The following is a 24,546-nucleotide window of genomic DNA, read 5'->3' as shown; positions in this document are numbered from 1 at the left end:
TCTTTCCCTTTGTTTAAGATACTCTGCAGTACATGAAGCATGGTTCTAATATGACACATGGCTTCCTTTTTTGTCAGACTCTGTGAAGGTGATACATTATGCCATACAAAAATATGTGTGTTCCTAAAACACAGTTCAAATATACAGGAACCTCTTCCAAGACAAGCTTGTTTTCTTGAGGACTGTCTCCCTAGAAGCAGCAATTCACCATACCCACCATTTCAGTGTGGGCATAACAGAAACAATCTTCATTTCCTCAATTAATACTGTTTGATATGTATAGTTTAATTACTCTAAACCCCTTCTTGAAATTTTTATTACTGTTCTCATATAAACAGCACTTTTGAGTATTGTATTTGGTTACTATGTTTACTATATTTGCTAAATTCTCCCAAAGCCCAGGGGAGAGCCTTGTTTGAATGCAGCCAGCTAGGCAGGGTCACCATGATGGGTACAAAGCTGTGCTCTAGCTCAGCTTATGTTCCCAGTATTAAAAAACCACAAATTTCATTACAGATTGGTAAGACATATGATGGCCAAATGAACAGAGTTCACTCTCAGACTCCAAAAAAAGAGTTCAGTGCAGCTAGCCCTTTAATTGATGAAAACTGTTTTTAAAAGCTCTAGCCTTGATACTCATTTACATCAAGTACAGGGCTGACTTCTTCCACCATAAATGTAAAGTATACACATACCTGCCCTTCTGGGTTCAGTTACATCAATATTCATAAGCAATTTCTGCTCCAGGGTCTTTTTAAGGTCTTTTCCATACATTTTTCTACATTTATTTTGTTCAAAATCAATGACAAACATCTAGCTTAAATTGCTGTGATCTGAAATAGCAGTGACTATTTTTATGACTATTGGTGATCCTAACTGTTACTAAGGAAGCTCCCTATCTATTTTAATTCTGGTCATTCTTCAAAGCTTGGCATGTACAGTTATGAGCTGGCAGAGTTTAATGTGGAAAATGCATAAGATGATATATAAATTTAAGAATATGGAAAAAAGTGGTTGGGGGCACAGAGATTCACTCAAATTGTCAAAAAAATAAATAAAAGACTAAAGTAGGGTTACTTGCATATGCTGTGATGAGTAAGAAGAAAATAAACAACTCACATGACAAATGAGAACACTTGCCTCCTGGAAAACAAAATTCTTGAAATCTCTTTGGTTCTACAGCACCACTTTGCCTGGACTATATTAAAGCTGAACACTAAAAAGCATACAATATCAGAGCTTACTATTAGAACAGCCACAGCAGAAATGGCAAGGAGTGAAAATGAAGTCTATGGAATATAATTATGAAATGATGTAACTAAACAGTGCTTAAGGACAAAGCTATAATAATAGCAAAAAGCTATTTTATTTATACCCGCTGCATTTAATCACAAACTGCATTTCCAGGGGAAACCCAAATTTTCCTGGCACTGGAAACAAACTTCTTCCAGCACTACTGAAACACTTTGGTTGGTCTAGAGGAGGATTATTTTTGTGAGACCTGCCAGTTCTGCACTTTTTCTGATAAGATATTTTTTCTGTAAGAGAAGTATGTAGCCTTGTTTCTGGACAAAATCTTGAGATTTTCCTCAGAATGCTTTCATCCTGAGGAAATGTGGAGCATTAAAATACATTCAACACTTTGCAGTGATGCTTTTCAGAAATGAAACTCCCACGTTTTAAGGTCCAGTTAGTACATATGGTAATTTTGTAAGAGCTGCAGCTCAAGTCAGAACAACTGTATCTTCCCTCTCTGTATTTATTTTAACAAGCTTTCCTTTTCCAAACTGATTTGATAGGAATGAATGCCTAACTTTTCTTGTTGCAGAGTAGTACAGAGGGAAGGCAAAGAAATATGAAGGGGAACAGAAACCATTTTCACATGCTACTACTCACAATATGAAGAAGCTGTACCTATTCAGCTATAAAATACATATTTTCTGAGCATGAACAGTTGGAAACAGCAAGTTGGAAAGACAGAATAGTGTCTACCACAGTACAACAAACATCAGTAAATACCATAGACCTAGGAATCCAGGGAAAAAAAACCAACTTGTTAAATGAAACAGCAAAAAGAAATCTAAATTTCCTACACCGCTAGTTTTTCCTTCAGTGTCAAATTCTAACAGGGTAGGAACGTACAATAAACACATTGAAATGTAACCCAGAGATATTTTTGAAATGCTGCTTAGCTTTATCTAACCTTAAATTCTTTACCTATATTGCACTAACTTCTGTATTTGTAGCATGGGAAAAAATGAAGTCCCAATTTACTATTACAGTAGAAAATATGATTGCACATGGTTCCCATTACCATCCTCCAACAGGCAACACCTACCAACACCAGGACAAAATAACTAGGAAGATTTTGCACTATAGAAAAAGCTTCTTTTTTTTCAAAGAAAAAACGATTTTCTTCTATTGAAAATAATTCCAGCTCATCATTTTTATTAATTTTTTAATCATATTCACCAAAAAAAATTAAAAAAAAACCAAAACAAAACAAAGTTAATTTAAAGATAATTCATACCATTCCCACACAGTCTACTGTACAGAATTCTGCAGAAAATTACAATGGCTTCTTACATAACATAGAAGGGTACCTGCAGTTGCTACCTCTAGGAATAAGCACATGAAAAAAATTAATTAAAGGTGATATTGGGCAAAACTGGAAAAACATAGGCACATGGATTGAAATGTATGGTAAAATTGAGACAGTTTAATACAAAACAGTCCCTGCCACATTAATATTTATTCCTTAAATTGTTAAGTAATAGATTGCGTGACGAAAATGCCAAGTACCTAGTGACAGGGCAGAGTTCACTGAGCAGATGGATAAAGATGACCAAGAAAGCTGTAGAGCTGCATGAGGAGCTTGCTCACCCCTCTGCTCCCCAGCTCTGCCTTCCCTGTGACCACCGCCCCAACACTGGGTGAGGATCACGTGGTGTACTTTCTGCTGGCCCTGCTAGGAGCTTGGCTGCTTCATTGGCTATGTCTTACTTTCAACCCACAGGTCTCCTCTCCTTTTCCTGATGGCCCTTCTGGGCTGGGGCAGGGTGTCTGGGTGACAGGGAACAGCTGTTGTTTAGCCCTGGGTGGAAAGGACCTGCAACGACCACACAGAGTCCCTCCTCTGCTGTGGGCAGGGACATCTTCAACGTGGCCAGGCTGCTCCAAGCCCCAGCTGGCCTGGCTTTGAACACCTCCAGGGAGGGGACACTCACCCCCTCTGTGGGCAGTGTGCTCCAGGGTCTCACGGGACTCACAAGCAGAGGCAGCCCCCCCCGCGCCGCCCCCCCGTCCCCTTTCTCTCCGGCGGGCGTTGCCCCCGGGTGTGTCCTGGCCCGGGGAGACCCAGAGGGGACACAGGAGTCCAGGCAGAGCTGCCAAAAGACAAAAGCATTTTCACTGCTCCTTTCTTGGTTTATTGGGGTTTTAAAATTCTCCTGTTGCCCAGTATAGAAAAGAACTCCAGAAGCAGCTTGAAGGGGCCTTGATGCTGAAAGGCAGCACTTCTTAAGAGCAGACCTGGGGTCTTCTGCTTCTCCAGAGGAATGGCTGCCTCTGACGGCTCTTCTTATCTCTTGCTGCTCTCTCTGTATTGCTGTGTAGGGTCTGCCTTCATCTCCAAGCTGTTGTTGGGCAGCCTTCTCATCCTCAGGCTGAAGAAGGTGCACCGCCAGAGCTTGGTGGCCCTCTGAGGGAGTTCTGGCGCAGCAGCCCCTTGGAGGAAGCCATGTTGTCTGGTGCCCTTTTCTTGGGGCTCAGAGCAGAGGAGATGGCAGCCCTTCAACAGGGGTGGGGGCAGGGGAGTGGGTGAAGGATGGGAGAGAAGGGCTCCCAAGACTCCAGCTGTGCACAGAGCAGTGGTGGATGCCAGGGAGATGGAGTCGGTGGGCAGGCACAGAGGAGAGGCTGCCCGGCTGGGGTCCCTTGCAGCGGCTGGGCCAACAGCTGTGGTTTGGCCCCTTGCTCCTGCAGCTCCCTTTTACTGTTAGTGTGGAGGGGAGCTCTGGCACAATGGCATGGTCCCTGCAGAGCCAGCACTGAGATGGATCCACCTCCATGAGCTCTGCCGCATTGCCATGTGGATCCACCTCCATGGGCTCTGCACCTCCAGCTACTGTGGAGCTGACAGTGTCATGTCTCACAGGACACCTCTTCCTCTGCTCCTCCTGCAGTTTCTTGCCTGGTTGCCCACCCTGAGTTGGGTAGCCCCTCACTTCGCTGGTCTGGGACCTCTTCCTTACAGACATCATGGCGTTCGAGTGCCCGGACACTCCGCGAATGTGCAACACAAGGCAGTGGGATAACTTCTGGTATCAGGAGGCCACTGTGACATCTAGGCCAGTCACCATATATGTCTGTTCTGGCAGCTGGGGGACCTGTGGCCTTAAAGGTGCCCTACTGTGGGAGAATGAGAAGGTTTTGGTACAGAAAGAGAAAGGTGGGGGGAGGAAGACAGCACAGTTCCCCTCATGACGGTTTCAGGCCTATCACAGGAAGATGGCCTCATAAGATCAGAGTCACCTTAGGATCATAGATTTTACCATACGGTGAACTTAGAAAGCTTTCAGATGACACCTATTTGAGTGGGAGTGTTGACCTGCTCGAGGGTCAGGAGGCTCAGCAGAGGGATCTGGACAGGTTGAATCGATGGGCTGAGGTCAGTTGTATGAGGCCTAAGGCGGCCCAGTGCCTGCACTCGGGTCACAACAACGCGAGGCAAAGCTCCAGGCTTGGGGAAGAGTGGCTGGAAAGCTGCCTGGCAGAAACGGATCTGGGTGTGCTGGTGGACATCTGGCTGAACATGAGCCAGCAGTGTGCCCAGGTGGCCAAGAAGGCCACCAGCACCCTGGCCTGAATCAAAACTAGTGTGTCCAGCAGGAGTAGGGAAGTGATCATGCCCCTGGACTCAGCACTAGGAAGAGGCCACAGCTTGAGGACTGGGGCTGGTTTTGGGTGCCACAATATAAGAAAGACCTTGAGGGGCTGGAGTGGGTCTAGAAAACAGCAATGAAGCTGGTGGGGGGGTCTGGGGAACACATATTCTAAGGAACTGGGATTTTTTAGCATGGAGAAGAGGAAGCGCAGGGGAAACCTGGCTCTCTGCAACTCCCTGAAAGGAGGTTGTAATGAGGTGGGTGTTGGTCTCGTCTCCCAGTTAGCTGGCAATAAGACAAGAGGCAATGGGCTGAAATTGCACCAGGAGAGGTTTTTGGTATTTTTTCCTCCTGTTTAAACAGGGGTTTTGCTTTCTTGGCTGGTTGTTTTTAATCCCTGAAAGGAGGTTGTAATAAAGAACAAAAACAAAAACAAAAACAAACAACAAAAAAAAAAAACCAAAAAAAAACACCAAGCCATAACCCACACACAACCACAAAACAACCCAGGTTTAAGAGTCCAAAAGTAAATTCATTATAAGAATGAGAAGTTGTTAAAACACAGTCTCAGAACACAAGGCTCTGCTACTCAATGTAACAAAGGTTTATGAAGCAAATACATAATTTCTTTAATTTTCCATGTAATGCTGCACCTTGACAGAAAATCCATGGGATGACTTTGCTTCCTTTAGCTGCAGGGAAGAACTACCTGTGAGATCACAGCATTATTTATTGATTCCTTTCTTGTGGCAGGAAATTGTATCACTTCACTGTACCAAACAGTATTTTTAAAGCTGTAACAGAGAGGAAAATTGGTTTGGGGCCTAGACCAAGACATTTTCAAATCCTTACTTTCCTCAGGAAAAACGAGGAAATAAAGGCTTACTTACAGGCACCTTGGCTTTAATATCTGGTATCTGACCACCAATACCTTGAAAAACCTCTTCAGTTTACTACTATTGTTAATCTCAGCAGCCAAATGGTATTCAAGCTCATCTCAGCAGTCATGTTAGAAGAATACAGCAAAACATATCATTAGCATAGACTGAATAACACCTTTATGACAGTTATGAGAGCTTTTCTTCATTACTATTGTGAAACTAAAGTGCTAGGAGTGTACTCAGTACTAGTCTAAATCAGAAAGAGCTATTTTTATTTCAGTTTTCTGTGACAGTGTTAAAAATCTGAGCATCTGAGGCTGGCATTTTAAATCCTTACCAGGTACTCAAAAGTAAGACATCTGCAAAAGGTAAATACTCAGATAGTCCCACACACAACTCTATGAACTACAGGTGCCCAGTACAGCTAAAAAAGCAAAGCCACTCTATGTACCTTCTTCTAGGCATCTAAATTTAGTTATTAGAGACAGAGCTGATACTGCAACTTGTGTACATTCTCCCTGAATTTGATTAAGCTTCTAAAGGATTTGCAGACAAAAATGAATTAAGCAGTAGTTTGCTAGCAGAACAGAAATAAAAGAGCATCTGAAAAAGTGAATTGAGAAACAAGAATCAAGTTGTATTTCCTGCAAGCATGTTGCTAAGTATATATGCAAAAAGTGCCACGCACTACGGCTGCTGCTACACGTTCAGACAAGTGCTTTAGATAAACTTCAACATCTGGTTTCCTGTGTATCTGATTGGAAACAATCAGCACTCAAAATGCACTAAAGCTGTTTTTATTTGTTGTACATTCTTTTGCTTAGATAAGCCTGCAGGCCAAGTTACATACTGACTTACACCACACGGAACCCAATCTCTCATGACATGTCTAATGGGACAGCACAGAGATGTAAATAAATACCAACACATAATTCAAAAATCAGAGGCACATAGTTCTGGAAAACAAGCAGTGAGAAAATGAAACAGACTTTTGAATGCATATGAAGATGCTGTTACCTACCCAACTGCTTGAACATTCTTCTAAGACCCAACAAACAAGAAGGATGCAACATATTCACAAAAAAAAAAAAAAAAAAAGGCCTCAAGTTTTCTACAGAATCATAAATATAAGTCTCCTTATGAAAGAGTACCTCTGGCACAAAATTGACTTCTTTTCTTTAAATGATATTGGCTTAGAATAATCAGCTGGATATTTTGTATGAAATAACTTGTAGAAGGAGTAAACATCCATACCACTGAACCTGTGTAATGTTTGGCATTAACTGACAAGCAGGATTGTTGATAGGTTCAGAAAAGTGGCCAGGGACCAATTGCACAAAGAGTTGTAAGTACCTCCTCACACACAGATATGACCTGTCAGAAGAGAATTAGAGATGAACGGAGCATAGTGGAGAAGCACGCAGCGTTGGTGCCACTCCCTCTCTGCTCAGACAGCAAGCTATGATTCCCACTGTGCTCAGCTCAGTCCTTTTCAACAGCACCAAGTTCAGAAAGGATTTTCCTTGGCCAATTTAATCAGAGCAGATGAATTAAACACCTACCTATTGTCCTGCATTAAAAGCATTAAGGAAAACCTAGAGCTAAGTGATAAAGAAGACCTGCTAAATGTAGCTATTTTCACTTTTACATTTCTCAGGATTGTTTTTCAGTTTTCCTTATGGGAATGGCCCACCACAGAAAGCCAGAAGAAGCTGTTTTCAGTCCCTTGTCAGAATAGCAAGTTACATTTTTTCCAAAACTATGTCAGATGTGATTTTTTATTTTTTATCTATGCTAAATGCAGCTAGCTGTGAGTGAACCGTAGTCATTTTGTTATCATCATTTAGTTATACTGCACATTGGAAAACAATATGAATATTTACTACAATGATTACGTATGTGGTCCAACTGCCTGGATGCTTCCCTTTGTCCTTCTGCCTTTTACAGGAGAAAGGACATGGCATTTCAGGAGTACATGCAGTACTCTGCCAGCCAGCCAGCTTTTTCCATGTGTATACAGAACATGTCCATAGACTCTCTACTTGTTACAATAAAATTTATCTCTATGGACTTTTGTCCTCCAGTCTTACTAAGCTGAACAAATTAGAAGACCCCAAAGACAAGGAAGACAGAAGCAGGCAGCCTGTAACTGAACCCTAGAAGAGTTTCTCATTCTCAACCTGAATCATCCATACAAAAGTCCCATCTCTTAAAATACAGAGTCTATACATGTTTATCTCAAGTAGTGAGATATTGCAGGCTTCTGTGTGGGCATAGAAATGAATATGGGTATCTTTAACATATTTTTGCTCTTGGACTCAGTTCAGAAAAAATAAATGAAAAAAAAAAAAAGCCTTGTTTCTAATGAAAGCTTTCTCCTAAACACACACACAAAAAAAAAGCAGGTCTCCAAACTCAGTATGTGGTTGATATGGATGGTAATAAAGGGTAAGGTCTGGCAAAGAGGTTGGGAAACAGATTTTGCTCATCAGTTTGGGAATAAAAGAGCATTCAGCGAAACTCAGAGTGAATTGCAGAGCAGACACTGTTTAGCCATTAAGTTGTGCCACATGGCAGTAGGAGGAGGATTGTGAAAGCAGGAAAAATACAGTAAGTGACATCAATTAGAAAAAGAACATTTGTCTGAAGAAAAACACCTACCTACTTACCTTACCTAAAGACTTCCTAGCCCCTGAGGTTATCCTTCTTCAAGCAAGGACAGGCACCTCTTCTCCTCAAACATCTCCTAGCAAAAAATTCTGTCTTGAAATGTATTTTAACATGTTTATGTTGCCAGCTCAATGCCATGATCCACAAAAAATCCCTATCTATCCTTCCTCTCCCGTTTCTCTTTGCAAGTTTACTAGCTTAATACTACATAGTCTTAAATTAAACATTTCAGCAATGAGGTAAATCTGCATTCCCAGCGTTTTGGCAGAGCAGCTCCAATTCTGCCACAGTAGTTTGTTTGCCATTAACATTTTGTGCCATTTCAGCCACCAAGCAAGCAGCTGACATCTACTGTCAACATTGAGCTACTTTTCCTGCAAATACTAGGCCCAAATGCTTCCAGAACTGGTCCAGAAGGACTTTGAACCGGACACCTTTGGGAAAGCACCCAAAAAGACAAGCTGTATTCAAGTGATATGAGAAGACCATGTTCCTCGTTCTACAGAAATTTTGACTCATTTCAATTTTGAAAAGTATCTCCTTTTTCTCTTCACTGAAATAGTCTGTTTCTTTTGCTTATCTGACACAATCTTTGTGCCCACAGATATTTTTAACATGTTTTTCCAAGCTGGAGATACTATCTACACCTCATGAATGTGTGCAGATCTGAATTCAAGACTAAATTCAAGTCATTGATACTAATGCTTTTCACTTTTAGAGGCTAGCAATACTTGACTGGTAGTTCAGTTATTCTGAAGAACAGAACAACCATGAAAAATAACACAAAAATAGCTTTGAAAGCGATCCTTCTCCACTGCTTGCTTTTTTTTAACAAAAAAAAAAAAAAAAAAAGACAAGAACTTGACCTTAAAATAGAACAATTAATAGCCAGTGAAATGTAATTTGGCAGCTTGATAGCTCTGCAAGGAGAGCTCTTAACACATACAAACTCTCAGTATTACACATAGGGAATGTATCATGTAATATAAATATATAGAGTTACTTTCCATTATGGGATTCAGAACTGCCATTATAGTAAAAATGTTTATTTTAAAAAGGAAGTACAGTATTAATGTGGCTATTAAATAAAACAACTTAGTCTGAAAACATTTTTATTTTTCATGACTGTTAATAGTCAAAGTACACAAATTGCACTGACAGTAGAATTAGAAATATCTTCTGAATTGTTGTCAATATTTTGACTCACAAGAACACAAACCCCAATATTATAATTCCAGTGAAATATGCCACAATTATTTGTGGTCTAATTCAGTCCTTTGCATCACACAATTGAATCCTTGTAGTACAATTTCCCATTAACTAGCAGTTAAATCACGAATTCAAGGCATAAATCATTGTTACCAACCTGCTTATTGCTCAGTGACCAGAAAAATGCTGTAAATTGAAGTAAATCTTAATACTAGAGGAAATAATTGCCGTATTTGTCCCAAAACTCAAAGTTCAACAAAGTAATCTGTGGCTATTGACTGCATTAAATCAAAACTACTCCTACCTAAAGCTCCAGCTATTATCTTCACACACCCAGGAGAATAATCAGGAATAATCAGGAATTATTTAGAGTACTCTTAAGTTCCACTTAAATTTATTCTTATTACAAAGAAATTTCTGAGCTTCTACTGCTACAAGTAAAACATATCTTTAATCCAGTCTTTTGAAACTCAAATTATTAGTTTTAGAAGACCCAGCATAGCTAGTTTCCTAATAGAAACCAGAAAGTTTACATGACAAGGGAACAATGATGTTTATAACTGAGACACAACTCTAAATTGACACATGCCTTCAGTGAGAGTCTGAAAGTCCTTCTTTACTGATGACACCATGGAAACACATCTGAATGTGTCCTGTAGCTCTTGAGGCTCAAGGTGACCTTGATCCTTCATTGGCAGCGGGCCATGATCTTGCCTGAGAAACCAGTGACACTGAGAACCACACTGACAGATGTAAAGAGACACACAGCCCTACCATGTGTCTCATCCTTCCCTCCACCAAAGGACCTGTGTGCAAGAGGGTGGGAAAGCTCACTCTGCAGCAGAACTTGCACTTCTTAGTTTGACTGACCCACATTCCCCATAAAATACATCTCCATGGAGCAAAGAGTGTTCCTCTTGAAGAGATAGATGTGCAACGAAGCCCTGAGCAGCAGAGAACTCAGGGATCCCCCCTAGTGCTGAGACTGTTGAATACAACAGTCACTGTGTATGAATTGGCTGTAGATTCTGCCAATCCCAAAGAGAAATCAGGATGAGAGCTGAGTTTCAGAAGCAACTTTACTGGGATCAGCATGTTCAGACAAAGCAGGTATTATACAAATCACAACAGATATGCATATTCTTACTCTGTCAGTCCCATTACAAGGCTTTGGTTCCATCTCTGCTTCTTGTCACATTACTGAGAACTGAGACACAGCAAATCTTTGCCATGTGTGAGAACAACATGGCTCAATTCTCGGTCTTAATCCTGTCAATCTCATGATTTATCAGAGTCAACATTTTTATATATACACTCAGCTACAAGTGTTGGACCCTAACAGAGGCAGCAGGGGGAAAATCTTCCATGATATTGTCTTGATTTCCAACCATTTTTCTTTTAACAAAAAAAAAAAAAGCCAAATGCAACTTGTTTTCTGAACATGACTAATGGTTTCAGACACTGTCAAGAGAAGAGAAACTGCAAATGTGATGAGGACAATCTTCTTTCTGCCACTAACTGAAGATGTTCAAGCCACAGACTACCCTTGCAGAATATTCCCTTCAGTTTTCTGTGTCATGAAAGATTCAGATCCCACACAGTGTCTTAACTCCGTGAAGGATCCAAACAATCATTCCCAACTTCCATCCTCTGTCTTTTAACACATGGTAGAATCATATGAGAACTGGAATAAAGGTGTCTCTATAATAACTTTGCTAGAACTCCTGGGTAGATTTCTTCAGCTAGTCAAAACTCACAAAAAGCTGTTAATTTGACTTTAAACTAATAAATACATTTTTAGCTGAAATAAGAAGATTGCCCAAGACTGAACTTGAGGAGAAAAAAAAAATTCAGCCCTTGCAAATATTTTAATCAGAAACACTGCTTATAAGACATTTTAGAGAGCTAAGGAATACTGTTCCCTTTTGAAAGAATGTCAAACACCTGAGAGTCTCATCACCACCTCAAAGGGTTCTGAAGGGTTCTTTCTGAATTATTATGCTTGTGTCCAGGCTATAGAGCCCAGAGCATACCTGATTTGAGTCTGTATTCTGAGCATGACCACTACCTCTTTGCCACAGGGAGGCTGCATTTTGAAGACTATTAAAGGCACTTTGCTCCAAAACAATTGCTACTGCATTCAAAGGCTAGGTTAGAACAGTTATTCCCACCTCTACCTTTGCCTTCAGCAAGCACCAGATACACAAGCTACATAAGGAATATTTAAAACTTCAAGTGTTCATTCAGCAATGGTTTGAAATTATAACTATTTTGCTTCAGCCATTGAAGTTGGACAAAATGGATGATTCACTTTATTTTTATTTTTCCTCAGTGGAGGGGTAGCAGGATTCCATGGTCATTTAAATGTAAACATCCTGGAATGGTTTGCACTTTTCCTGCTGAAACAGGAAAAAGAGGTGGATTTTCCTAATATCAGATTACAGCAGATCAGGAAAAATAAACTGTATTACACTGCACTACCCTGTCTCCAACAGACATGAAGAGCAGATGCACAAGGACATGACAAATACACAGTGCTAGCTTCACAGAGAACTTCTGTGGTTTGCAGCTGTGGGACTTTCTTAGGTGTTATCCAAGAATTCTTGATGAGTCTTCTGATTCGCTTGTAGTGAATCAGAAAATAAATTTGTTTACATGAAATTGAGAATCCATAAAAATTTGATTACACTGATTTTAGCACAGATCTGAACATGCACTCTCTCAGTAAATGGAAAATTCATACAATAGCTTCAAACAGTCTTGCAAAGGGGAAGAAAAAACCACAACCCTAGAAAGGTAGGATATAAGTAACATGGATTTTATTCCAATGAACCTTTAGAGGAAGATACTACAGAATTTGGAAATAATAAAGTCATGGCCCAAGAGGCAATTTATATCTTTTAAGAGGATAATGTGAAGACTCTTACTACAATTGTCAAGCATTAAGACTCAAGATTTTCACTGTCATTTGGGCTCTTGGTATCATAAAAGCTACATCTGGAGATTTGCTTTCAGATCAGCAAGGAAAAATCGACACCTTGCTCCCCATCTCCCTCCCCTCTCCACTGTTGCTCTTGTGCAGTTACTTCCTTTTCCTGAGTATTGACTATGTTTTTCTACTGGGTGAACACCAACCCTCTCCCCAACACCCATGCCTGATGAATTGGCTTTCAAGCTATAAATGTTTTAGTGCTCTTTAGCCAGATTTCCATATGGTCCTTTTCCCATCCAAGAAACAGATTTAAATTGGTTCAAGTTACAAGTGAAGGAAAGATCTTGCTGCTTGTTTCAAAACACTGATCATTTCTGTCTTTGCAAAGGTTATAATGATGGTGTTTGCTAGCATGGTAGAGAAGCACCTCCTTGACAAGGACTCTGCTTATGCCCAGATCTAACCATCACTCTCATCTGATATTATGAGAAATTAGCACTCTCCTGTCCCACTGTGAGACCCTTATAGATTGGCACTCAGCACAACATACTCAATTATTTGCAGTTCAATAAATCAAATACAAGCTGGCAACATGGAGACAAAATTCAGCAGCATTATTCATCCTGGAGTAATTATTCAGTTGCAAAAGAAACTGCTTAGATGAGATCACCAAAACTGAGGAGAGCCTTTCCACCACAATTCCTTCACTTTTTCATGGCTAAGACATCAATTCCTTTGGAAAGAATATAATGGAAAAAAAGCTACATTTCAGCATTTGAGATGGGACACATCTGCACTACACAAGGGAGGATGTGCAAAGCTAAGACATCCTACCTCCCTGCAGCACAGTTTCTTCAGATGGTTGGCAGAGAAGCTAGCAAGATAAACACTGGAAAAAACTCAGACAATTCCATCTTATGTAAAGAAGAATTGCATGACCCAGTTGCAGCAGCATTTAAATAAAGGGAAGGAGACATGAGACTGTAGATGTGTAATTGCATCCTACAAAATGGGATCACCCTGAGGGCCATTCACAGCTGAATAGCAGAGATATGGAGATGAATGAGGCAGAAAGGAGCAGAGGTCTCCTTAAGCCTTATTCTGAATTAAATGTTTTTAGATAGTAAACAGCAAACTTTTTTTTTTTTTAGGAATTGTTACCAACACAAACTTTATAGACCCCAGCTTAAATTGCCTTGCTCTCCACTTTTAAGAAAGGTTCGAGAAGTATTTCCCCCCAAGGTCATTTCCACTCCAGCCAGTCCATACCTGAGTTGGGCATATACTAATGCATTTATTTATCTAGCAAGCAACATCTTTGCCTCTTTAAGGAGGCTTAAGCAGAAGATAGTAAATAATGTAAGTTGAGGATCTTCACCAGACAAAGTAATCCCCTGTAATTATCCAAGTAGATCTCCATCAGCTAGAATTGATGTCATTCATAGGAGACATGAATAGGGCTACTGTTTTATGAATGTGATTTTACCTTATTAGAAACAGTGCAACTGTAGGACTTCCAGAGATACTATTTCTCCAGAAAGAAAAGGAAAAATCCTATTCAACACTAATATTTTACTATGCTACGACAGGTTGCATCTACTTCTGCATACACTTTCTGCTCATCAGGCTGTCTAAATTCATCCCTGTAGGCCTTAAGTTGCTGGGCCCCCCCATGTACACCAGAATCCAGTGCAAGCTCTTTCTGTCTTTTACAAAGTTATAGAAAAAGCAGCCAGTTTGAGCCCTTCAAATAAACAGCAAGAGAAACTTGTAGACTTCTATCCAGTGTTGCCAGCACACACTTGCTTCACGATGGCTCACTCAGCACAAGTTAATCTAGGATAGATTCAGGTCAACCTGACCTGAAATGGATCTTAATTGAGTTAGTACAACCAGGTCTAGAGTATCCCATTGCCATGGTCTGATTCACCCCATTAAAAACGGAATGAAAAAGCCACTAGCAACAAATACTGGCATTATGCTGGTTAAGATTTTTTTTTTTTGAGAACTGGAATCAAGTTCTGAGAACTCAGCATAATATAATACTTAAAGGAACACAAATGGATTCGAAGGGTCAGAGCACAGCCACAGTTTATGTGCCCATGAGGTAGATTCCAAACAAGGCTGTGTGCAAGCCAGAATTTCTGGAATAAATTATCAGAATTGCTCTCCCCATAATTCACCTTAGTCAAAGATGAAAAAATTATTCCCCTTCTACAGAGGAGTTTCTAAGTCCATGCCAGCTACACACAAGTCTCTTGGTGAGACCACACGCTACAGACCACAGCAAGAATGAGAATGAAGAAACCCAGGAAGTTTTTTCCTTGATGGTGCATTGCTACTGCTGGAAGATGCTCAATACAAAAATACATTATTGAAATAATACATAAATTTAACTAGCCATCAATGTTACTTTATAATTCCAAGCTGGGTGCTTTTCTGCTTCATTGGGTGGCACTGATCACATCTGTATTTTTTCATAATGCAAGATGTGAGTGTCATCTCACATTTAGGAGTCTTTATATTAGATGGAAAGAAAACCAAGAGTGCCCTAATACAGGCAGCAAAGCAGAGAGGAAGTGGTGTTGAATAAATTCATCACACTTCCCCCCCACCTCAGTGGGTCTTATCCCAAAGGAATTCCTGTAGAAATTATCAATAAGTCAGCTGGGATATTCACTGGAAATTTTTCTGCAGAAGAACACTGAGAAGTAAAAGCTTTTCCCACAGATACATTTACTCACTTCTGGTTCCTGAAGAGGTTCATTTTAAATATAAACATTCTCCTGTAAGTGAACAGGTTTTATATTGAAAAAGAGCATATCTCACAGTTTTGCCAACTTCCCTTGTAGAGAAAGAATGTCTTGTCCACACAAAGCATTGCTTAAATGCAAGTTATTTTTCCATATATCTCCCAGTGAGTGGCTTTTTAACAATGGTTAGCATTTTATCCAGTATTATTCTCCAATTCAGTGATTCTTTTAGTTTTATTTAACAGAAAAGTCCACTGAAAAGCAGATGTCAATAGCTCACTATGAAAGTCCAGCACCCTAGTTCTGCACGACTATAAACTTTAAGCAAAACTACTCATAGATCATAGACAGAAGCTTTTTATATCCTCAAAGTTTGCTCCTAATTCAACATTACATTCTACTGAAAAAAGTAACAAGGTCAAACTATTTCCTCAGTTTTAGTCAAGCAATGCTAAAGAGTTAGAATTTGGTCCAGCTTTAGTAATTACAAATAAGCAGTCTTGCTCACTTAGAAATTTATTAACTCTGATCAATAGATTTCCTACAACAGCTGCACAAAATCAAAGAACAACGCAACCTATACAGAACATTGCAAATGTTTGCTCATTAGGAAATTACTGTTGCTTCCTCTTTTCTTTCCAAAAGATAACAATATTGCAAAAGATTGTTTAGCCAAGTATTCTAATGCTAAAGGTGCACCAGTTACATGTACACAGCAGATTCCTGGACACTCCAAATTGAAGGGGAATCAGTTCCAGATGTTTTCCACTGATTAAGTTCAGCCCAAGCAAGGTTAAGTAAATGACAAGCAGCTGCATTTCTTTTTTGCAATAGTCATGAAAAACACTCTTAGAGTCCTGACTGCCTCTAACTGGCAGACCTATTTTCCTAGGATTTCATGATTAACAGAGACTGTGGACAGTCTTCAGAACAACTGATTCTTTTCACCTTCAGATCCTACGCAGAGCAGAACTGACAGAAAGAAGCTTAACAATTAAAAGAAATAATCTCTCTGGAATGCCACAATGCCTAAGACACAGCCAATCTCAGTGCATGTACTGCTTTCTACTAGGGTAAGTAGAAATAAACCAGGAAAAGGTGAAAGTGTCACTAGACCAGATCATGTCCCAGCTCAATATTAGTATCACCCTAATCACTGCATTTCAAACAGGACAGCAAAGGACATTGGTTTCAGATCCTCAGATGTAACACTCAGGAGAGCAGTAGAAAGACAATCTTAGCCAGCAACAGATGCAGCAGGTATAAATTCTAAATTATTCAAGTGTGAAGATTCCTAAAGGAATAGCAAACAAGACCACTTCACATGTGGGGATTGCTTAGCTACGCCTAGCCTGCCTTCTGAAGAGTTCTTGAAGTTTTACTCTCAAAAACCAAATGATGGTTGACTTGAATGTGACAAGTTTCTACTACATACAGAGGGTTGAAACAAAGCTTTATTTCTTAGACTTCTTTCCTTTTATTTATACTCAGCCACAGAGAGGGTTTTTTAACACCTGATAGGATTAAAGTGGCAGAAAGGTGTAAAAGTCCCCTGTGCATGTATCTTGAAGCAAGCTGGCAGGCCAGATGTTTCCATCACAGCACTTATTCCAGGTGGTGCATGGAAGCATTTCTTAAGCACAGAAGTAAAAATAAAGATTCCCATGGATCTGAGGTTAGGAAAATCTGGGAAGAACACCAATTATTTTCCAAGCATCATCTATGAGACTCTAAACAGTATGCTATGCAACGAGACATACCAAGCAAACTGAAAATGTTTAGAAAATGGTCAACACTTGGTTATCTAAACAGGGAGAAAAACAAAAAAGAGGACATGCAAGATTTTTTTCTTCTCTTTTCAAAGCAATGGTCTATGTTGAATATACACCTATCTCTCTCTCTCTCTATTTATATAAAGACTCACAAAGAACCAGAGTTTATTTTACTTCTCATTCTGAAATCTTTTTGGCTTTGTCAGATGACATACAAGGTAAAATATGTAAAATACATGCTCTTCAAGTCATATTAATTCAAGATGAAAAACGTATTTAAAGGAGCAGTAAAAGCTTATTTACTACTCCACCACTGGAGTAGAACCAGTGGAAAAAAGTCACAACTATTTTTTTTTTTTTAATATGATGCGCTAATGTCCCACAATAAAATGTTGTCATTCCCACCAGAAAGAGCTAATTTTTGTGGCTAGAAAGTAGCTTTACATTCTTGGATTAAATCACATCTTGTTTTCCCCATGGAGCATTCACTAAGTTTTCTGAAAAAAAAAATCAGCAAAATTCTTCTTGCAAAAACAGACATTCCCAATTACCACTCCTCCTTGTTTGTGCTAACAATACACAAACACACAGACCTCTGTTTAATACCTCTTTGACTAATAGCATTCTTCACTTCTGCAATGCTGTGTCAGTCTAAAAACACTTCATAAACAATTAAGACTCACAATATCTCTGTGACAGAGACAAGACTTATATTCATTTAACAGATGACGCAACTGAAGCACAGTGAGCTAATTGTCTGGCCAAGGTCACACAGCAAATCAGTAACAGAGCCTGGAACAGAATCCAGGAACAACTGACTCATGCAGAGCTCCCTCCTCAACAGGAGACGAGCCTTCTACATACAGCCTCAACACCAAAACAGGGTTTCCACTGCAGTCTGACAGCCCCTTACTACATGCTGGAGCTGTGCTGTTCTCTTCCATTGTCATTTTAGCAGTCTCTAGCTGCCTCTGCTTCTTTTGGGGAAAAGAGTTTGAAGCAAAAGCTGATAATCCTTAGATTTCTACAAAGCTAGTACACACACAAAAAGAAAACACAAAAAGTTGCCTTAATTCTCATTTATAAGATGAAATACTTGCTTCTTGCCTTCAGTAAGAAGGCTTTGTGGTGGCTCAATAAGGCCTTCCCTTCCATGCAGTCACTAGTGAACTGCAGCAGAAAACCTCAGAGAGTGATTGTATGCTGCTACCAGCCTAAGTGCTGGTCAGGTGTGTGTCGTGTTGTCCCCCCCTTTCCCCTTTTCTCATCCACTGGATCACATGGAGATGCACTCTGAGTTTTGAAGTTAAATCACTGTTGTTTGTAATTCAGTCTGTGGCATGTTAGAGCACATATTCTAGGCTGCAATGGAGCGATGCTGTTGCTGCCTCAACAAAATATTTGACAAGAAGATGATATTCTAAAGTAGCAGTACTGGGAGAAATTCCAAATTGTGTAGCTCATAATTATCTGTGCTTTTAAAGTTAATTTTCATAGGCTGTTTCCCCAGGTAACATCCATTTGTATATTAGTTTACCATTCCCTAAGGCACAATCTGCATTATAATATCTAATATTGTTACCTGACTAATTAGAACAGAATTAGAAAATGTTGGTCTTAACCAGGTTCAAACCCACCATAAAAAGGAGAAACCTTAAATCCTAAATTGCTGGTTTGGTTTTCTTTTTTCTTCTCTCAAAGGTTGCCCTCACTTATCCAAAATAACTTGGATCATGACCTCAAGAGGGGAAGGTGATGCAGTGCTATGCTGTACTGGAAAAGGCTCTGCCTACAAGGGGTTGTCTGAGTGCAACATACCCCCAGTGCTATGCAGGGAGCAGGTTATCTTGTCACAGTTTGGCATCATATGCCATAAACACAAGAGCTCAAACAGCTGCCTTTTTACTGAATATCAAAAGTGTGAAGACTGAGCACTGCCATGAGTTAGTGAGATACAGTGTTAGTGGGGGGACATGAGACAGGAGCCAATTGCAGGAGCGTTGCTGCTTCTGTGGGAGCCTCCCGTGCTGACTTCTCAAGTGCTCTCAGGCACCTCGGAGTTGGTATCAACTGCATATTGAATAAAAATTCCACTCTAGTCCATGATCTGACCCACCAGTGGGCTTTTGTGACAGCATCAGACGCAGAAACTTCTCTAACCATATTTCTCAATTAAACCACAGGTAAATATTACATTCCAAGGAGTTTTCATCCTTCTTGCTGTACCCTAAACTAATTTTCTAGGCCATAACCCAGATCTTGGGTTCACACACATACAATGATGAGACAGGAAAAAGTGACTAAAACCAGTGTGTGAACTGCTTTCTGCTCCTCTCTTATGTACAACACATCGTCCCATCACCGAAAAACACCCCGCATGATCTGACGGGATTGCTCTTCACCAGTTACACATTCTGTTAGTTGTTTATACTTATTACTACTGTCTGGGTTTTTTTTACAATGGGTTTGACCACTCCAGCATTCTTCTAGAAAATGGACTTTCCTAAAAATGGAAATTCTTCTTTCCTTACCTTCCAAAGTATGCACTGTGTGCCCTTATAGACCCCACGCATCTCACCGGGCTCCTATCAGTCCTGTTAATGACTCTCAGCTTGTGATCACTCCCTTGCTCCTCAGCTATTTACTTTGCAAGCCCAGATATCTAAAAGCAAACTGACTACATCCTTTCTCTTCTGTTCTTACTTGATTTGCTCCTCCTCATTGAATCATTAGCCAGACAATAACAAGTGACACAGTTTGTAGTGTCAACTTTAGCAATTTCAGTGTTAGTTTTCAGTGAAAAGGAAAAAAAAAAAAAAAACAGCAAGGATGTCAGGAATTGGTTAATGTCTTTATATATTATATTTAATAATTGGGCCAAACGTGTATTCTGCATAGATTTTCAACTCGGTTTTCAGTGAAAAGGAAAAAAAAAAAAGCAGCAATGATGTCAGGAAATGGTTAATGTCTTTATATATTATATTAAATAATTGGGCCAAACATGTATTCTGCATAGATTTTCAACTCAAGTTTACATCATTAAAAAAAGCTCACAATTTATCCAGCTTGTTCCTGTCTTTCCTATATTTTGGAATAGTGGCAGCTTGGAATATTCATGTGGATTCACTAAGGAGCTCCTACATCGCCCGAATTCTTCTGTGTTATCCTGTATTAGCACTGCTAGCAAGAGGGACTAAGCTTTGTGCTGAGTTTGCAAGATCCAAGGAGTGAGGCTTCTCAAGCCTGCTCTGTCCAAACTTTCCCTGGCCTAAGTGATTTAGCTGTGATTGATTGGCAGCAGTTTCTGTAATTGACAAGATGTTCCTATCTACCTTGTTTTATTTTTATCTTTGTGTTGTACAATCGTAGTTATTTTATCTACAGTAGTCACAGCAGTTATTCTAGTAGAATGAGATATTTACAACTAAATAATAACACAGTTTATAGAAATACATGCTGAATAGAATATTGGTGGCCTTGAGGAGTGGAAGCACAGGATGCAGTGTAGGAGTACAGGCATGAGATAAGATATGGGGTCGGGCTTGGCACTGGAGACCCCACAGATATAAACAACTCACTAACAGTCAGTTAGAGAAAAATGCAGTCCCAGAGCAGGACAAAACTGTTTCTAAGGTAATAGAGAACAAAGAAATCCTGTCTCACATACATAAAGGGGAGCAGACAGTGAATTCAGATGAAACCTGGAGCTATACACCAGTGAAGAATTATATGAGTGGGTTAAGAAACATTTATAAGTGGCCCTAAGTGGATCCTGTGAGAGAAAGAAGGTATCACCACGAACATCATACTCCTTCCTGTGAAGGACACTATTTCAGCAACTCATTGTACCACTTCCCCTTGTCCCCCTGCAGCAAATGAAGCCTTAGGATCCAGCAGAGCATAAATGCCAAGAAAATTTGTAGAAATTATGTCTGTGTTACAGTTTTAATTTTATTTTTACTATTACTGGAACTTTTTAAATATGCAAAAATATTGCATTTGATTCTTTTGTGATAGTTAGATGTGGAATAATAGTAATTAGATCTCAAGGTCTCAGTTATACAATTCTAATTTTACTTTTATAATGTGTTTCCTCTTGCTTATAAAGATGACTTTGAAGTATAATATTTCTTAGTTTTGCTTTCTACCTACTTTACATATTAGCTCAGAGTTTCCATTTTGAAGTCTAATTTCACTTGTCTCTTGTTCCCAAGGCAAAGTCTATCATTTTATGATTGCTCTCCAACACACCTTTCATATTTTTAATCAAATCTCTAGCAGTATAACTCAAAGGTAGAGCAGTGTCTCCTCTACTTCCACTCCCCACCTTCTGCACCGAGGCTACTGAAGACCTAGCTGAACAATAGTTTGTTTTCCAAGGTATTCCTTCAGACACAGATGTCAGGAAAACATCACAAGGTCCTATATTGTGGGAAGATTCTGCTGGTTGCTCAAACATAACAAAAGAAAAACTGATTTCCTGTCTTTATGGTCAAAAGTTGAATTCTCCCTTGACATTCCTACAACAGGGTCTTAGATTTTCTTCCTTCCTTCTCTTGCCCAGAGACTTACACAGCAATACTATCACAAAGTATATTCTGGATCCAAGAGCAAAAATTAGCAGGGCCATATCAGTACTGTGGAAACCAAAACCTATACAACTATTAATTCAATTTAATCTCACTTTAAAAAACTGCCTTTGCTTTATTATTAGGCAACATGCTGACCCAAGTAAATTTTATTTGCTTCTCTAGCTTTATACATTGTTCAGGTTTTAATAGTTATCTGAAATATTAATTTTTGGCAACAAAATGTCCTATTCCTGGGTATGTCCTTCTTTGCAACTCATAATTACTTTTTTTTATCCCACTGCTGTGCTGATAGTGTCTTTTTTCCAAGTTCTAATAGTCAACTTTATCAGAAACACCACTGCCACTAATCCTTGGTGGACAGGACTTCTGTTGTTCATTTATTTTTTCAGCTCTAAAGCACAAATTTGTCATTCACCATGTGCTTATCCTAAGCCACCATCATAAAGCCTCCCTACCATGCAGGGAAATTTCCTTTTCCTACTGAACAGCTAAATTCAGTCTTGCATCACAACTGAAGTTAGCTGGAATATTTTCAACTAAAAGTTTAATCTATAGGTACTGTCTTTGATGAAGCAAAATGTTTTCTGGATAAAAAAAAAAAAAAGTCTAAACTCAATTTTACTGTTATTACTAATCAGAAGAATTGAGGGAGCTGCAAATATCTTCTCTCATCATGCACTCCCATCATCTCTGGGACCATCTAGTACACAGCCCCTGCTCAAGTCCAGCATGGCCTGGGATCAAAACTCTAGTTCTAATAATAATAAAACAAAAATAAATTTTTCAGCCTCAGAAGCTGTCAGATTTAATGGGAAGTAAGGGTTTGGCAGAAGCAGCTGTTCCCTTCCACTCAGCCTGCATCTCCCCTTACACCACCTCCCAGGCCCTGTTCTACCTTCCACTTTGGTCATGCAAGATAAGCCACAGAACTCACAGAAAGTTCTCACTCGGGACAGCCAGGGCTGAAACAGCAAAGACTGAAACTTTCTGGCAGAGGCACACAGGTAGGCAGCTTACAGGGACATTTCCATAGCTCTTATTTACAGGGAAGTACCTTTAGTGCCTACGGGTCCTGAGCTGACTGACAAATTTCAAAGTTCAACAGCCCTATGCTGAAGACAGATTTGCACTGCAAAACCACCAACATCTGCTAAACTCACCTTCTTAATGCATGATGTTTTTCCAGAAGCACACTACCTGGATACTTTCTCTTGCTAATTTGGAGTATATCTTTTTATTTATGCTTTTCTGACTTACTGACAGTTATGCAGACCCTCAAAAGCTTTTGGTGTTTGCTTTATCCTGTTAATTTTCGCCACATGTTTTTTCTCACCTTTCACTCAACTTGTCAGCACTGGAATCTATGAATCTGCTTCATTTAAAATGTTTGCTTCTTTATATGTACTGCAGATTGTAATCCATCTACACCACTGAGGGAAAACAGCCCTTTTTCCCCAATGGAAATGCAACCAGTTTTCAGGAACAACCAACCCATTGCTAGACAGATGAATTCTGGAATGTCAACATCCAAACCAGCATTACAGACAGAATAAATCAACATTAACACTACTACACACTTTATATAAAGAGGGCTTGCAAAGGTATTCTGGGGGTCATTGAAAATTACAATTCTCTCCCCCCTCCCGCTGAAAAGTTCCTCTTGTATAGCTTCATTTTGAATATAGGGGGGAGTGGTGGAAGGGGAAATATGTCAGCATGCAGAAACTCCAAAAAGCAAACCAAAAAGCACAGTGATAAATCGGGAATTTTGGTTTTACCCCAGCAGAGATTTATCACCCTGAGTCTTCTGACTTTGACAGATTTTACAATAATGAGTTGTGTATACAACCTACAATAACTGACAGAGAATAATGTATTCCATCTGCTGGAGATGTCCCAGGAGGCTGACCTTCAAGGGCCAAGAGCTTTTAAATTTTTTTTTTTTCCCCTCCCTAATAAAAAGCATTATGAAACAGCTATTCAGTTCCTTTTGAGAAGCAGACATTGCAGTGAATAGCTGTTATTTGAAGATGAAACTCAAGTCCTTTTAAAAGAGACTTCACTTAAAAAAAAAAAACAAAAACCAAAACCCAAACCAACCAAAAGCCAATACAGGCAGTTGAGTCTTTGGTTTTTGTCTTGTTTTGTTTTTTTTTCCTTCTATTTGGATGAGTCTTTATGACCTGCCACTCAGTCCTGCTGTCATAACTACCTTCTTGATACTTAAGTTCTGCCTTTAAATCTTACAGAAACTTTAAAGATGCCAGAAAGTTCACATATATCTTGTCATCCTAATAACAGACACTGCTGCAGCAGGGTATGTACACCATGGTTGACAGAAGTAAGGTAAAGATCAGTTTCAAGACTATAGAGAACAACTATGGCTATAATCTCAAGTCATTAAATCACTGAGGTTTTTAAATCTCTACATGAAACAATTAAATCATGCCCATTGGAATGAAATTCTTCCTCAGTAGGAGCAACAGGTATATTAGAACAGAGAGACTGAACAAGAGGAAACACCCCTAAGTTGTGCCAGAAGAGGTTTAGGTTGGATATTAGGAGAAGTTTTGTCACAGAAAGAGTTGCCAAGCACTGGAACAGGCTGCTAAGGGCAGTGATGGACTCACCATCCCTGGAGGTATTTAAAAGACATGTAGATGTGGTGCTTAAGGACATGGTTTCATGGTGCCCTGGCAGTGCTGGGTTAACAGTCAGACTTGATGATTTTGAAAGGTCTCCTCCAGCCAAAACAATTCTTTGATTCCATATCCATAAAAAGAAGATACTGGACTAGAGTATCTTCAGCATTGCAGTTTTTTTTCTGGAATTGCTTTTCTTAAATCCATTT

The 24,546-nt window shown here is 39.6% G+C and overlaps 1 protein-coding gene across 1 annotated transcript in view; it reads right to left on the bottom strand.

Moving 5' to 3' along the window:
* The window catches only part of KCNQ1 (potassium voltage-gated channel, KQT-like subfamily, member 1), a gene marked incomplete at its 5' end in the record, with an annotated part of 45,418 nt that overhangs the window by 188 nt on the left and 20,684 nt on the right, over positions 1-24,546 (bottom strand). The gene's annotated exons all lie outside the window — the stretch shown is intronic.

The sequence above is a fragment of the Merops nubicus genome, unplaced genomic scaffold (genome assembly GCF_000691845.1).
Source record: "Merops nubicus isolate BGI_N331 unplaced genomic scaffold, ASM69184v1 scaffold835, whole genome shotgun sequence".
Lineage (NCBI taxonomy): Eukaryota > Metazoa > Chordata > Aves > Coraciiformes > Meropidae > Merops > Merops nubicus.
This window is presented reverse-complemented; position numbering and strand designations above follow the sequence as displayed.